Source organism: Lynx rufus, unplaced genomic scaffold (genome assembly GCF_022079265.1).
Source record: "Lynx rufus isolate CCGP_SWC_20201006 ecotype Redwood Valley unplaced genomic scaffold, mLynRuf1.p SCAF_29, whole genome shotgun sequence".
In the NCBI taxonomy this organism is placed as follows: Eukaryota; Metazoa; Chordata; class Mammalia; order Carnivora; family Felidae; genus Lynx; species Lynx rufus.
The window spans coordinates 8,731,122-8,747,265 of NW_025814844.1; positions in this window are offsets into that span (position 1 = coordinate 8,731,122).

A 16,144-nucleotide genomic window follows, 5' to 3' on the forward strand; every position below is an offset into this window, starting at 1 on the left:
TACTGCTATAACAAAGGCTAAAGTAACAGTGGTTTCAACAAGATAGGACTGTATGTCTACCTCACGAGACTGTGAGTACAAATAGCCTAGAGCTGATATGGTGCCTCCGTGATGTTGGGGAGCTAGATTCCTTGCTTGCTTTCCACTCTCCTCAGTGCATGGCCTCCAGCTTGTGGTCTATGATGGTGCTCTTTCTTTCATCTTCTGTCCACCTACCAGCCAGCAGGAAGGGAAAAAGAGGAAATGGAAGACACCTCTCTTTCCTTTTAGGCAAACAACTCAAAAGTTGCACATATCACTTGGCCTCATATTTCATTGGCCAGAATTCAGCTGCATGGCCACATATTGCTTCAAGAAAGCTAGGAAATGTAGTCTTTACATAGGTAGCCATGGGTCCCACAGCTTAAACTGGGGCTAAAGGAAGAAAAAGAGAATGGACAACAAGAGATAACAGCACTCTCAATCACAGATTCCATTGCCTGCTTTTATTAATAATTGTCCCTTGGGAGTGTTTTTTCCATGGGTGGATATTTGTAATTGAAGCCCCACTTTGGGTCCAGCTCTGGGGATTTCCTCTGCTGTGTACTGCTCATACCTACAGCCTATAACATGTATAACCAAGCCTAGGGGTAGTCTGGAGACAGAATTTATTGGTGGGTCACTGATGTGAGGGCATGGTCTAATCATGCAGAATATCCTAACATATGCTCTGACATTTCTATCTCGGTCATTTTGATATTGCTTTAAGATAGATGTGTGATAATTTTGCTGATGGGAATGCAGCCAAGCAAACATCTTTTGGCAAGCCCGCATTGCCAGAGAATTACATCACAAGCTCTTTGGGGCTAAAAGAAAAGAGAAAGGAGTCAGGATCTCAGAAAGTGGCCTTAATGGGGCATGTTAGGGTCACTAAAAGTAAGTGTACACACACTTGTTTAGGAACTGACTGCCTTCCAGGCTTTCTGCCACGTGGACTGCACATAGCAAGAGGACAGCTGCCAATTTAATTTTTGGTTGAGTGGGAATGTTTGGTGTTTCTGAAAGGCTAAGGAGTCATTTCTTGAAGGCTATGAGATTACCTAATTCCAAAAGTACTTTATTTGAGCTTTGCCTAACAGTAAATCTTGAACAGTTCCAAAAAATGTAAAAATGAAAATCCCATGGACCTTTTAAAAATTAAACTTAGCTATCATGTAAAATTTTATTCTCAGGCCATAATCACCAGGTTGTAATCAAAACTTGATTAGACTCTCTAGGGTCTTTCTTGGGAACCACATTGTGGCCAATATTTTTCTTCTTAGTGATGCCTTGACATTTATTGAAGATGAAAGATGGCTGGAAATAGTCCCCACAGCTCTTTACAAGGAACTATCTATAAGGCCAAAAGCCCTCACATACAATGGGGCTCCAGAATATTCCATACATACTAAGAATTCCTCCAAGCAACTAGGTGAATAGGTTCTAAACCAATCGTCATATGAAAAAATACTGAGGTTCTTTTTCTCCAGCAGTTACTAGTAATCATTACTAACTGTCCCACTTCATGTAAACCCCAAAGTTTTCTTAAAGAAGACACCTAATAAATGGTTTTAATTTTTAATAAGTCAATTTAAAATATAATCATCCAAAAATGTATGTAAGTGGTGTGTGAGTTGGGTCTTTAAAAATAATAGATCCAGCAGGTGGGATGAAACAAAAACAGAAAATTCACTGAACATGAATAATGAAAGGAGGATTCAACTTGAAAGAAAAGAGTATACATTTAAGAACATTTCAACAAAATGCAATTAATCTTACTAACTAATTTCAATTTGGGATTAGCTGGAGGTATTCAATCTGGGATAGGAAAAGTTGATCCATTTGAAAAAAAAGATAGTAATTAAAAGGTTCAGATAAAAATGTGGTCTCAAGACACAGATAACAGCTATAGTTAAGAACATCTAAAGATTTAAAACAATGAAATCAAAAAGAGGCTTAGTGAAAATAGATTGTAAGCTTGTTTTTGTGCTTAACCTGTATAATGAGCCTGTCTGTTCCCTGCATACTCCTTTTTCCTAGCAAACAACTCAGGAAAGGAGCTAGCTAGATGGAACAGTCATCCTTTTAAAATAGAAATTTATTTTAATATGAAAAGTAATAGCCTAAGTTACAAAAAGTTTGGGAAATAAAAGAAAAATAATTACTCATAATACCATTACACGAGAGAGTGTGCTATGGGGGGGCGGAGAGGGGCAGAGGGAGATAAAGAGAGGAGAATCCCATCCAGGCTCCATGAGGAGCGTAGGATCCCACAACACTGGGATCATGACCCGAGCCAAAATCAGTAGTCAGATGTTCAAATGACTGAGCCACCCAGGCGCCCCTCTGGGCATTTTTCTTGGGGGACAGGATTGGGAGACAAAGGGTCAAAGGGAGGAAGGCCAGGGGCAGGGGGTGGACTCAGGCTTCTCCAGGAGGCGGTGCTGGGCTCACAGGCTGCAGGTCAGCAGCCCTCAAAACGTCCACCACAGTTCAGCTCAAAGACAATGAGTGTCAAACTTTCCTTATATTCTTGAGATGACTTTGGTCATGAGGGGGTTTATAATATGGTGTTGGAGTATAGCCACTGGCATTACACAGAAGGCGTTCACATCTGCGTTGCTATAGTTTTCTGCAGGGAGCAGGAATTGGAGCAGCGTATTAAACAATTAGGATTTTTATAGGCCCCCAAGCTAGTCAACGTAAGACAGAAACAGCATAAGTGAAGGGCATTTGAGTTGCAGCAGAAACCATATGATGGAGTGCAGCCCCAGGAGACCCGAGTGGCAGGGGCTCTCCTGGAGCCTGGTGGGTGCTCACTGCAGGTCCTATCTCAGGCTTCAGCCCCGCCACCCTCTGCTGATGCACAGCATGTGAGGACGGTGACGCCAATGACAAAAATCTTGCTATTCTGCTCCTGGAGCTACTGGAGGATCAGTCTGGGGTCTTTGTGCTGTCTCGGGTCATTGGCACGATGCAGCTTCTGAAAGTTTACTTCTAAGCATAGCTGCAAATGCATGTCGTCTATACATGGCCTTCTCACCGGCAGCCCCTGCAGCATTTGAGTGGGCTGCGAGTCACAATGCTTGCAGCAATAATTCCAGAGTTTCTTAAAATTGCTTGTAAAATGCTGCCCTTGAAAGAGGGGATGGGAAGCTTTCCCTGAGGACGTCCCTTCAGGGAGACATTTAGTTTGTTCGTGGTCATGTAACAGGTTTAAAAAGTTGCTTGCAAAAACAAAGAGACAACGTTTCCTCAAAATGGGAATTCCACAGCAGCTCTCACAATTATCTGTTAAATACTAAGGTCAGTGGGAACTAAGGGATATGTAAATATTCCTTACTAAAACCTGTGGAGAGCTACCTTCTTCTTCTTGGGGACACTTCCTAGGGACATCATGATGTGTCTGCCATGTTTTGTGTCATAATAATAATATCAGCGAACAGCACCAAACACATAAAAACACCAAGCTAAACATGAGCTTGTCAGATTCTAATTTCAAGCCATGATTCTGTAATCATAACCAATGGATAAATGATGATTTAGACTCAGATGTGTCAATTACATTTGCCTTAGTCACATGGCTATTTAAGTGGGGAAAGTTGCATTAGCAAATGTTGCTTACTGAGAGAGAGGTTGTATGAATGGCGAGAGGGCAAATTGCATTAATCCAATCCAACACATATTTCTTGAACATCTAACGTGAACCAGGCCCCATGCTAGACTTGGTGATAAAAGTCTAGACTCAGTTAATGACATAGGCAAGAATCTAAGGTTTCCACTCACCTTTCTGCCTTTTTCCTACCAACCTTTCTCCTTTCTCCCCTACCCTAGCCTCCCTATGACTCAATGTATATGTTAAAATTCTTTTGAGTACACTGTGACTGAAAGGTAATAGCAATAACGACGACAACAACAACAGTGGAAGTAATCACTAATACTAATTGAACCCGTACTTTGTACCAGCCACTGTTCTAACTACATTAACTCATTTACCCCCAACAGTGCATTGAGGTCAGCGCTGTACAGCATTAAGTCACTTACTTCAGTTCACACGGATGGAGGTATCAGAGCCAGGCTTTGAACTTGATATTAGTTTTTCTAGCGAATAGTCCACGAGCCTGGCTCCAGCAATCCATGCACCAGGAACACCTGCTAGTATGTTTATGGAAGGAACATAGGACAAAGTTTAACTCAGCCGGACAATAAAGTGCTATTGTCACTCTGGCTTCTATATTTAGGAAGTGACAGGAAGAAATTTGGCTGAAACCAGAGGAAAAAAAAAAAAGCCTGAATTAAAAAGTAATGAAAATAGGTTGTGAAAAAATATTTAGAGGTTTAATTATATGATGCATGGAAACGCTGGCAGAGGGGTGACCTGAGTGTTTTCAAGCACACAAAGAGCCATATGAAGGAGTTATGACTAGCGATCAGCCACTTCTCCAGAAGGGACTGCAGAAGAAATAGAGACCTTTAAATAGAAGAGCTAAGTAAGATATAAGGTAATGCTTACTGACAGCTTAGCGAGAACCATTGGAAAATCTGCAAAGGGGGATTCATGAGATTTAGAGAAGAGGGCATGAATTCCAGATGGTTAAAGTGTCATTCTGTCAAAGCTTTGGACAAATGAGTGCTTTTCAGAGTGTTCTCTGTGCATCTCCAGCAGTTAATTTATTCCCTCAGTCTTTATTGAGTATCTACCATTTGCCGGTTGCTGTGCGAGCAGCCTGGTTACAGTGGTGAAGGGAAACCGATGTGGGTTCAGCCTTCGTAGAATTTACAGTCTAATGGAGCAGACAGATAAAAAATCAAATCACCTCCTAATAAATAGAAAACTGCCTGACTAGATATCCTGAGGGCATCTGTCTCCCTGCCATCCCCTCCCACCCATCTCCTGTTTCCATTGGCTCAGCCAAGCTGAGAGCCCGGCCTTGCTCAAGGCCCCTGGGGAGGCAGGGTGGGGCAAAAACCCTAGAAGGTTCCATGGCTGGCAGCTTCTGTAAAATAAAAACACAAACCCTCAAGGAATGAAGATTCCCTAGGGTAGAGGAAGTAGTTAGTTAGAGCAGATACTCCTAAAACCAGAAAGTGATTTCTTTAGGCTTGAGGGGAAGAAAGAGAAAGAAAAAATAAAGACCAGTGGTTCCCGGGGAGAATAGCGCTAGACGTAGCGAGACCCCCTGAAAGTGAGTGGCATCCCAGGAGCCGGGGGGATCTGCGATCCCTATCCAACTTCACGGCCCCACTGGAGGGTGGTGGTGACACCCCAGGGGAGAAATCTCTTCAGGCAGAACGGCGCTGCTTTTTATCTGGTTTATAGGCTGGATTTCACGTGGGGAAAGGATTCTGCAGCTGCAGTTTGAAAACTACTGGACAAAACCTTTTCTTAATGGCTTTATTCTGAGCATTTCGTACTTGGAATCCAGGCTAGAGTAACTGTGGGACCTCTATTTTCCCCACACAGGTACCCCAGCTCCACCAGTTTCAGAGGCACACGTGCATTTATGCTCTTTGTTTTCCCCTCCATGAGGCGATGTGCATACAGATGCTTCTCCTGTGCGGCGGGGCAGGGAGGGGCTGCGCGCACCACTCCTGGGTTCTTTTACTTGTAGTCCTTCCTCTTTTTCCCCTCTTCCTCTTTCCACGCTCTTCCCTCTTTGTTTTGCTTCCACCTCTTTGTCTACATTGCATGGATGAATTGTTAAGTTAGAAAGAGAATCAACAAAGTATTAGCTTAGGGAGTGTTGTCACAGAATAATTTCTATCTTAAGAATGGTGATTTTCCAGGACAATCACTGTAGTCATGGTAGCGAATATTTACCTGATGCTTGTTATTTACTAGGTGTTGGGTTAAATGTGTCCAGGGATAGCCTCACTGAAGCCTCACAACAAACAATATGGGTCAGGCATTGTTATTAGCGTCTCTCGACAGAGAGGAAAATTAAGCACAGAGATTTTTGGTAATTTGCTCAAGTTCACTCCACTAATAAAAGTGGCAGAGGTGAAATTTTAATCCAAGCAATTTGACTCCAGAATCAGGGTTCTTCACCTATTGATAGCTTAGTCTCTTATTCGATTGTATTTCTTGACTTCCTGACACAAGTATAGCGCTGTTCCAGATATGGTCCCATCTCCATGTAATCATTGTTTCTTTCTACAGATTGGATTCTTCAGTAAATCCTTACAATTGCTAAAATATACAAATAAGGTAATAGATGCTCATCACACATCTTTCCTAAGATTGAAAAGTGACCTTGGAGAATTGAAATTGTCCAGATGTGTAAATTTATATTATATATAATACAATAATCTATACACAATAGCCTAAAATGACATAAAATACATATTTTCTATTTCATCTTTAGCCTCAGATTCTATATGCTTATTATTTAGTTTAATAATTTATAACGAATAATAAACAGATTAAATACATCTGATTATATTTGTCAAGCTACTGGCTTTATCTGAATTCTTTCTTCTGTGTAGCTTTCCTTTGAGAATCATTGAATCTGGGGCCTACTTTTGACATTTGGTGAATCTCAGACTCAGTAATTTCTCACATGGTGGTAAATATTTGTGGGTTGATATATATGTGTGTAAGTGTTTATACAGGAAAACAAAACTCCAGGCAAACAAAATTAGAGGAAGAATTAGGTACATCAGAGTCACCTGTAAAGTTTTAATACATTTCTAACATATGGGATTGCCTTTGAAACAGCAGATACAAAGTAAAGTGGAAAATTGATTTAATTGCCTACTTAAATCCAAAAATATTTCATATCAGATATGTGCCTAATTAAGAATACATATTTGAAATATACAATTCATAGACTAAATTAAAAAAAATTTGTCATTTATTTATTTATTTTTTGAGAGCTAGAGAATGAGCGAGCAGGAGAGGGGAGGAGAGAGAGGTAGAAAGGCAATCCCAAGCAGTCTCCGCACTCTCATTGCAGACCCTGATGTGGGGCTCAAACTCATGAACTGTGAGATCATAACCTGAGTTGAAATCAAGAGTCGAATGCTTAACCAACTGAGCCCCTCCCAGGCACCCCTGTAGACTGAGTTTTTCATGACACCTCAGAGAGCTGGTTCATTTGGTTGCTTCCCAGAAGTAGAACACGTTTCCGTCTCTTCTTGGTAATGAAGCTAGAACAGTTAAACACAGCATTGTGTTTTACAATTCACAAAACCCTTTCTCATACATGAGTTCACTGACACATAAAAGCAGGGCTAAGTGGTCAGCACAAAGGCCCTAGGGCTGAGCCTCTTAAAACTTTTTCATTCCTCTGAATCCAGTGCTTTTTCTAATATAATGCACACATCCCTTGTGTTGGGCCACAGTTTAAAAAAAAAAAAAAATTTTTTTTTATTTTGTAGAGTCCTTTTTTGTTAAAAATGTCCCTTCATCTGCAGAACTGTATGACCAAAGGTTCTTGCCATGGGGTTCACGAGACTACAGGGTATCCATGCCCTGTAGTCCCATGGGCGTTAGGACTAAATTCAGATGTAAATTGTTCTGTGCAAACGCAGGGCAGTGTCTATTTGAGGCAATAGCTAGTGGTTTTCAGAACATTCTTAAATTTGTGCATCTCCTGCTTCCAAAGACATAAGTCCACTGAGTTAGATATTCCCAAGTGAGTCCCCACTTCTCTTATTTTGTGATGTGCTTCATAATTAAGGATTAAGGACGACATGGTCATGTCATGAAAATAATGTCTTCTGAATGAATTTATGAGACCATGTGGCCTAAGTCTCTTTGCTTTGCTTCCTGCTTGGTTAGGTAGCTTATTTTGCCTCTTACCAATATTTGGAGGAGGAAAATTTTACCATCAATTCTGAAATTCCACTACTCAGTATTGTTCAAAAGTGGAATTTGAGAAATAAAAATTTTCCTCATTATCTAACTCAAAACCGCAACCCAGAAATTAAGAGTGCAGGTCCTAAAGCCAGAAAACTTGGCTTCTAATTTCTAAACTTGGAAATTCTAAATTTCTAGAATTTATTAACTGTGGAAAGATTTGTGAGCCTCTGTATGCCCAGCTATCCATTTTCTTTTCTTTGCGACAAATAGGCATGACATAAAATATGTGACCAATTTTAAGTGTACAAGTTCAGTGGCGTTAAGTACATTCACATTGTTTTTTTTTTTTTTTTTTTTAATTTTTTTTTTTCAACGTTTATTTATTTTTGGGACAGAGAGAGACAGAGCATGAACGGGCGAGGGGCAGAGAGAGAGGGAGACACAGAATCGGAAACAGGCTCCAGGCTCTGAGCCATCAGCCCAGAGCCCGACGCGGGGCTCGAACTCACGGACCGCGAGATCGTGACCTGGCTGAAGTCGGACGCTTAACCGACTGCGCCACCCAGGCGCCCCACATTCACATTGTTGTGTACCTGTTGCTACCATCCATCTCCAGAACTTTCTCATCATTCTAAACTGAAACTCCACACCCATTAAACAATAATTCTCCATTCCTCATTCCCCCCAGCCCCTGGCAACCACCATTCTAACTTCTCTATCAACTTGACCACTCTAGGTACTTTAAATGGAATTGTATAATATTTATACTTTTGTGACTGGCTTATTTTACTTAGCACAATGCCTTAAAAAAATTTTTTTAAATGCTTATTTATTTTTGAGAGACAGATCATGAGGGGCAGAGAGAGAAAGAGGAAGACACAGAATCGGAAGTAGGCTCCTGGCTCTGAGCTGTCAGCACAGAGACTTACACAGGGCTGGAACCCGCAAACCGTGAGATCATGACCTGAGCCAGAGTCAGATGCTTAACCGACTGAGCCACCCAGGCGCCCCATAGAACAATGCCTTTAAGACTCACCCGTGATGTAGCATGTGTGAGGGTTGTTTTCCTTTTGAAGGCTGAATTATATTCCATTGTATGTACATATACCACATTTTGCTTATCTGTTCATCCATCAATGGACATTTGGGCTGCTTTCATCTTTTGGCCTTTGTGAATAATGCTGCTGTGAACATGTTCAAGACTCTGCTTTCAATTCTTTTGTGTATATACCCAGAAGTAAAATTGCTGGGTTGTATAATAAATTTATTTTTTTTGAGGAAGTGCCATACTATTTTCCACAATGACTGCACCATTTTACATTCCCACCAGCAATGCTGGAATAGGGTTCCAATTTCTCCACATTCTTACCAACATTTAGTATTTTCTGTGTTTTTGTTGTTGTTGTTGTTTTCATGGTAACTATCTTAATAGGTATGGAATGGTATTTCACTGTGGTGTTGATTTGCATTTCCATAATGATCGGTGATGTTGAACATCCTTTCATGTTACATTTTGGCCATCTGTATACCTTCTTTAGAGAAATGTCTACTTAAGCCCTTTGTCCGTTTATTAATTAGGTTTTTTTTGGTTGTTGTTGAGTTGTAGTTGTTTATATATTCCAAATACGAACCCCTTATTAGATATATATTATTTGCAAACATTTTCTCCCATTATGTGGACTGGTTATACTTTTCAAAATGGACATACTGTCAGTTCTTACTTCATAGGTGTATTAGTTTCCATGGCTGTTGTAACTAATTATTACAAACTTGGCGGAATTTTATTTACAGAAGCTTATTTTCTCATAGTTCTGGAGACCTGAGTCTGAAATCAATATCACTTGTTCAAAATCAAGGTATTGGCCAAGCCATGCTCCCTCTAGAGGCTTCAGGGAAGGATCTGTTCCTTGCCTCTTCCAATTTGGGTGGCTGCTGGCATTCCTTTCTCTCGGCTTCTCTCTTTCTCAAGTGGCCTCCTCCTCTTTTACCTGTCTCACATCTTCCTCTGCCATCCTCTTGGGGCACTAATGAGGCATTTGGGGCTCACACTGACAGTCCAGGATGATCTCCTTGTCACAGGATCCTTAATTAAATCACACCAGCAAGACATTCTTTCCAAATAAGGTAATATTCACAGGATCCAGGCATCGGGAACTGATTTGTTTAGGTGACCAGTACTCTGCCTCATAAAGTAGGATTGTTCTGAGGAGTCACAAAGGAACCTATGTTGATACCTACCACTGTGCCTAGGCCAGGGTAAAGCATGTCATGGTGTGTGTGAGCTGTTATTATTATTACATATTCAGTAACAGTGGAGTCAATCACTTGAAGTGACTAATGACTTGAAATCACTAATGGAGCTCTTCCTTTAAATTTTTCTTAAGATTAGCAGTGATGTCAACTGGACGATCCCCAAGAAAGACCAAGATGGGGCAAATCGTATGACCTGTCATCTCCTCCCATTCACTTCTGCACAGATGGAGTCTGGTTAACACGGGTTCAGACCATGAAAAAGAAAGTGGCTTTCAAAAGAATAGCCAAGGACCAACTGAAAGCCCATGGCCCGGGTGATTAGGTGGGGCAGGGCTGTGGCTTGATATACCTGTGAACATCTAGACTCCAGTCTTCCCCTGGGACAGTGGTGCATCTCAAGAATAAAGAACTGTTTGTATCAAGTTTAATCACTGAAATTTATTCTCCTCTACAGATGGTGCTAATATCAAGTAAGCTTAGAAATATCATTTTGATGATTTTGGTCAATTTCCTAAAGAGAGATGAGCGCTAATTATATCTAAATCGACAAACTGTACAAAAATAAATATTGATTTATGTACATAATATAGAATACATAATGTACATAATAATGAAATGTACGTTTACATTTACATACATATACATATACTTCTCTTTGAAATATAAAATTTATGGAATTTATTTAAAAATTCAGAAAATAATCATTGAATGCCTCCTATATGTCTGGCCCTTTCAGGGTTGGTGAGACAGTGTGAACAAAACTGACCAAAGCTTTGTTCTTATGGAACCTGTGTTTTACTAGGGAGGAAGAAAGACAGAGAGGGAACAGATAAGTAAACAAACATGTCAGATGTCACATGATAAAATGGCAGGAGGGTGCTGTTTTCTACAGAATGGTGATTTGAGCAGGACTAAGCTGTAAAGACTGTGGAAAGACATCCAGGAGGGTAAAGCTACTTAGCATGTCACAGTTCTTTCTCAGCAGTACACAGATAATGGTGTAACTAAAATCATAGTGTCTTAGAATCACTGAAATACACACAAATACCTTTATACTGATAATTGTTTTTATTTTCAAGGCACATTACATTAAAGATCATGCTTCTCACTTAAATTGAATTAGGCCAGAAACCAATACCGTTCCCTATTGTCCTCTGTGGTATTAATTTTGGTGCATCTTTTTGGAAAATATTCAGTAACAGAAATCATGGAGACCCAACAATCTCTCTTTTTGATGGCCTAATCATCACCAACTAGATCATTTTTGTTATGTGTTCTCTTGAAGATCAGTATGTTGAAGTCCTAGCTGTCGGTATCTCAGAACATGACCTGAGTCGGAAATAGGGTCATTGCAGACGTAGTTTAGTTAGGATGAGATCATTAGATGGGTCTTAATTCATATGACTGCTACCTTTAGAAAAAAGAAGAAAGTTAGAGACAGAGACAGATATACACACAGGAAAGATAATGTGAAGAGACACAGAGAGAAGGCAGCTATCTCAGGGCCAAGGAGTGAGGTCTGGACAGACCCCTCCCCTGTAGCCATCAGAAGGAAATGACCTAGACACCTGATGTCTTGATCCCTGACTTCTAGCCTTCAGAACCATGAGACGATACATTTCTATGGTTTAAGCCACCTAGTTTGTGGTATTTTGTTACAACAACTCTAGCAGTCTACTACAATCATAATTTTAAAACTATCATTTATAAATTCATAATTACGGAGAAGTAAATATCTAGTGACTAGAAGCTCTGAAAAAAAATTCCGAAATATTCCTTATGTCATGGATGTCATCACAATTAGATAAGAATCTGTTCTTAAGAGAAATGGTCACCGAGGTTCTAAAATTTTGGTTCCACAGCTGTGTGGACAACATACATTGTCTTCATACAATGTGCAATCAATACATTCCATATGTGCAGGTCCCTACAAATGTATAACTTTCATTATTTGTCTAATAATGAGACTTAACCTACATTTTCAGGCACTATTCTGCCTAATGACAGAAATTGTGGTCATCTCTCTGGAGTTTCATTTTTTTTTTTTTAATTTTTTTTTCAACGTTTATTTCTTTTTGGGACAGAGAGAGACAGAGCATGAACGGGGGAGGGGCAGAGAGAGAGGGAGACACAGAATCTGAAACAGGCTCCAGGCTCTGAGCCATCAGCCCAGAGCCTGACGCGGGGCTCGAACTCACGGACCGCAAGATCGTGACCTGGCTGAAGTCGGACGCTCAACCGACTGCGCCACCCAGGCGCCCCTGGAGTTTCATATTTAAACTTCAGTGGATGCATGATTCTGCCTTCTTTCTGAGGTGCATTCCATTTTGAGGTCAGCTACGGAGTCATGCCCCTGGGTGGGTGCATTCAGGGGCGACAACGGGGAGCGGGCAAGACGGGGCTTCTGCTGTGCTCAGCCTGTTCGTAAATCTTCTGGCATCTGCTGAGTCATAACCATTCTGCCTGGGGCCCAGCGGGAACCATGCCTCCCCATCGGTACGGACACCCTCTTAGCTGTGTGTATGCCGTCTTCCCCCTGCTGACCTCTAGCCTCCTTCAGGTGCATCAGCTTTCCCTCATGCCATTCATGCCCCTTCCTGGGGGACGGTAGGAAGTTTTAGGATCTCTCCCATGCCCTTTGGAGGCCGAACACAGTGTCTGGGACTGTTCTAGGCCTGTCTCAGCCTAGGCCTGCCATCACCGCTCTATAGCTGCTGCAGAATAGAGGAGACTCTCACATCTTATTTGCTCTATTGGCTTTCCTGAAACTTATAGATCAACTCTATCTTGAGGTGTCCAAATTTTCTGGGGGCTTTCTCATTGGACCAACCCACTGCACACACTTTCTGGAACTCAAGTGGAGGTCAGCAAATCACAGGGCTCCCCGCTCTGAATCATCACCAGGACCAGCTCCGAGAGCACTTTGCTCTGCTTGCACAGAAACTTGCTCTTCAAGTGAGCTGTCAGCTTACACCTGGACCAAGCATTTTGTTTGTCTTCTGCCTCCTGAAAACTAAGAATTATGAGATCGCTAGTCTCTGGAGCAGAAAAGACCTACATCTGGCAGTCAAAAAGGTGAATGCCTGGGAATACAAGAACAGAAATGAAGTGATGCCCCAAAGGGACTTAATATGTCAGATATTATTCTGCCACATGTTTTCATTTTGATATGGTGTATTTCCAGTGCTGTTGTTGTTGGTTTTTTTTTTCTAGCCGAAGGGGGTTTACTTCTTTTATAATATTTTTGTTGTTGATGAGAGCCTTTGTTCTCCCTAGTGTCTACATCATACCCTATTAGTTAGCTGGGTGCTTGAGAACGCATGTTATTTTGCATATTAGAAAAATTAGTCATTATGATGATGCTTCTGCTTCCATATTATTGAAGGAAACATTCAGGAAAGAAAGAATACAGTTAATGATTCATTATTAGATGTGCATATTAAGTTGAATATCTTCACAAAGAAAAAGTACCATTTCAACTGTCTTATAGTGTATGATTTAAAATGCAGTAGAGGGGTGCCTGGATGACTCAGTTAGTAGAGTATGTGACTCTCTGTCTTTGAGTTGTGAGTTCAAGCCTCATGCTGGGTGTGGAGATTACATGAATGAATAAATAAATAAACCTTAAAATGCAGTAGAGCAACCAGCAAAAAGGACTAAGGAATCTTCACTTTCTTTCCATACTGATATTCATTTCACTCTTCAAAGATGCATATCATTGATTAGTGTTTCTTTTAAAATTTAATTTTCTTCATACTAATCAACTTTAGAGTTAAAATGGCCTTTGAAATTTTTATTTATAATTTTCTAATTTTATTTAAAAAATTTTTCTGTTTATTTTTGAGAGAGAGAGAGAGAGACAGACAGAGTGTGAGCAGTGGAGGGGCAGCGAGAGGGAGACAGAATCAGAATCAGAAGCAGGTCCAGGTCCCAAGCTGTCAGCACAGAGCCCGACACGGGGCTTGAACCCACAAACTGCAAGATCATGACCTGAGCTGAAGTTGGACACTCAACCGACTGAGCTACCCAGGCACCCCTATAATTTTCTAATTTTATAGGATAAATTGAGGGTCAGAGAATTCAAATGATTCCCAAGGTCATTCAGAAATCAAGATCTTCTGTCTCCCCAGGCCAAACCTCTTTTTACTATCCTGTGTGCCTCTTATACCAGATTTAGAATGTTATCTATGAGGAAATGTTACTTAAGGTATGCTTGAGTATACCTGCAAAAATAATAGTGGGGTCCATGGGGGGCTTGAAATAGGGACAGGATCCAATTTATTAGCATGCTTTGTCAGCCACAAACGGCTCCTCTAACATAAAATTCCTCAGAAATGTAGTTCACAGCCATCCTGAAACATATTCCAGGTCTCTATAAGTTATACAAGATATGATCAGCATTTAATGATGTTTTTTTAAAAAACACAGAATACAGTAAAACAAAATGGAGTCATTTTCCCCCCACACATAAAAGCAAACTAGATTGAGCTACTTGATGTTTTCATCCACTTTCAAAAAAAATCAGTGATGCAGCTCTGGAGAAAGAGGAGTGGACCACGTGTTACAGTATCATTATTTCTGGAAGGGTTGTTAGCGCATCAGATAATGTGATCCAGGGAACAGAAATCCGCTTGCAAAAAGAGGGGGTGATTCTACTTAAATGCATGAAAAGACGGGATGCTGTAAAGAACCAGGGATGGTGGTGGACAGTGAGGTTTGTGAGATGGTAATCACATGTCCAAAAGATGGTTTGAGTACCAGTAGCTCATATGCAGTAGGAGAGAAAAGATTTCAAGGATTTCAAATGTTGTTAAGGATGTGTCCTGCCAAGGAAACGAGTTTGAATGTAAGATGCAGCTTTTTTAAACTGGCAAAACCCCTTTCCCTCTGCCCAGGAGGTGAAGGATAATTTTTTTGTGAAAGAGGGAATAGGGAATTCGTACCATAGAAGTCTTATTTTCTGAATAATAAAGAGTTTACCATATAATATTAGCACAGTGTCTGTACATGGGATTTAATGTATTGTAGCCATCATTGTCATGGTAGAAATATCGATTTATAAACTCCTAAAATATCAGTAAAAAAAAATCTTTAGAATAAACATGTTCAATAAGGTCACAGGGATATAAATACACAAAAACCTATTGCACTTCGCTATGCAAGTAACACAAAGCTATAAAATAAAAAAAGATTCCATTTAGACCAAAGCAAAACATTTGATTCTTGGAAATTTTTTTCAACTTGAACATAATATTTTATCAAAAAATTAAGTCCTGGGGGGAGCCAAGATGGCAGAACAGCATGGAAGTTTTTTGTGTGTCTTGTGTCCATGGAATGCAGCCAGACCAACACTAGACCATCCTGCACACCTAGAAAACTGATCTGAGGATTAACGCAACAATCTGCACAACCTGAGCCACAGAATTCAGCAGGTACGCGGCACAGAGAAGTGAACTGGGGGAGAGAGAAGCCGTAGAGGGCAGGGAGCTGTTTTTGCTTGCAGAGAGAGGATGGAGCAGGAGGAAGAATACGGGAAAAGCAGCCCCCCAAAAGCAGCTGGAGAGAAAGTGGAAAAGTGGAAACAGCCACAGGGACTGAACTAAAAAGGGAGAAAGCAGAAAGGAGAGGGTTTAAATTCCATTAAGACCATAAACAGGGGGGAGGGCAGAGTCTGAAACTCCGCAGCTCCATACCTGGTGGTGCTCTGGTAAGATGGGCGAATCTGCAGGAGCAGAGTGGAGTCCAGGGTTCTTCAGGCCACAGGGGGAGAGGCGGTTCCCCTGCTGGGAGGACACCTGGTGGAGGCTGTGTGGGTCCCCCAAAGGCAAGGCCCCAGTGGACCTGGGAGAACAACCATATTCGCTGGTGTTGGAACAAGGTCGTTAAGGGTGAAGCCTGGTGCCAGATGTGCCTTGTGATTTTTCATAGTCCCTGAAACGCTGCTGCTACACTATCTCGCGCACTTTTTCTGGGGCGGGGTGGCACCAGCTGAAGTCTCTTGAGTATCAGCAGCAGCACAGCCCTGCGAATGTTCCTGGGTGTGGCCGGCACCCTGCCATTGCTCGGTGA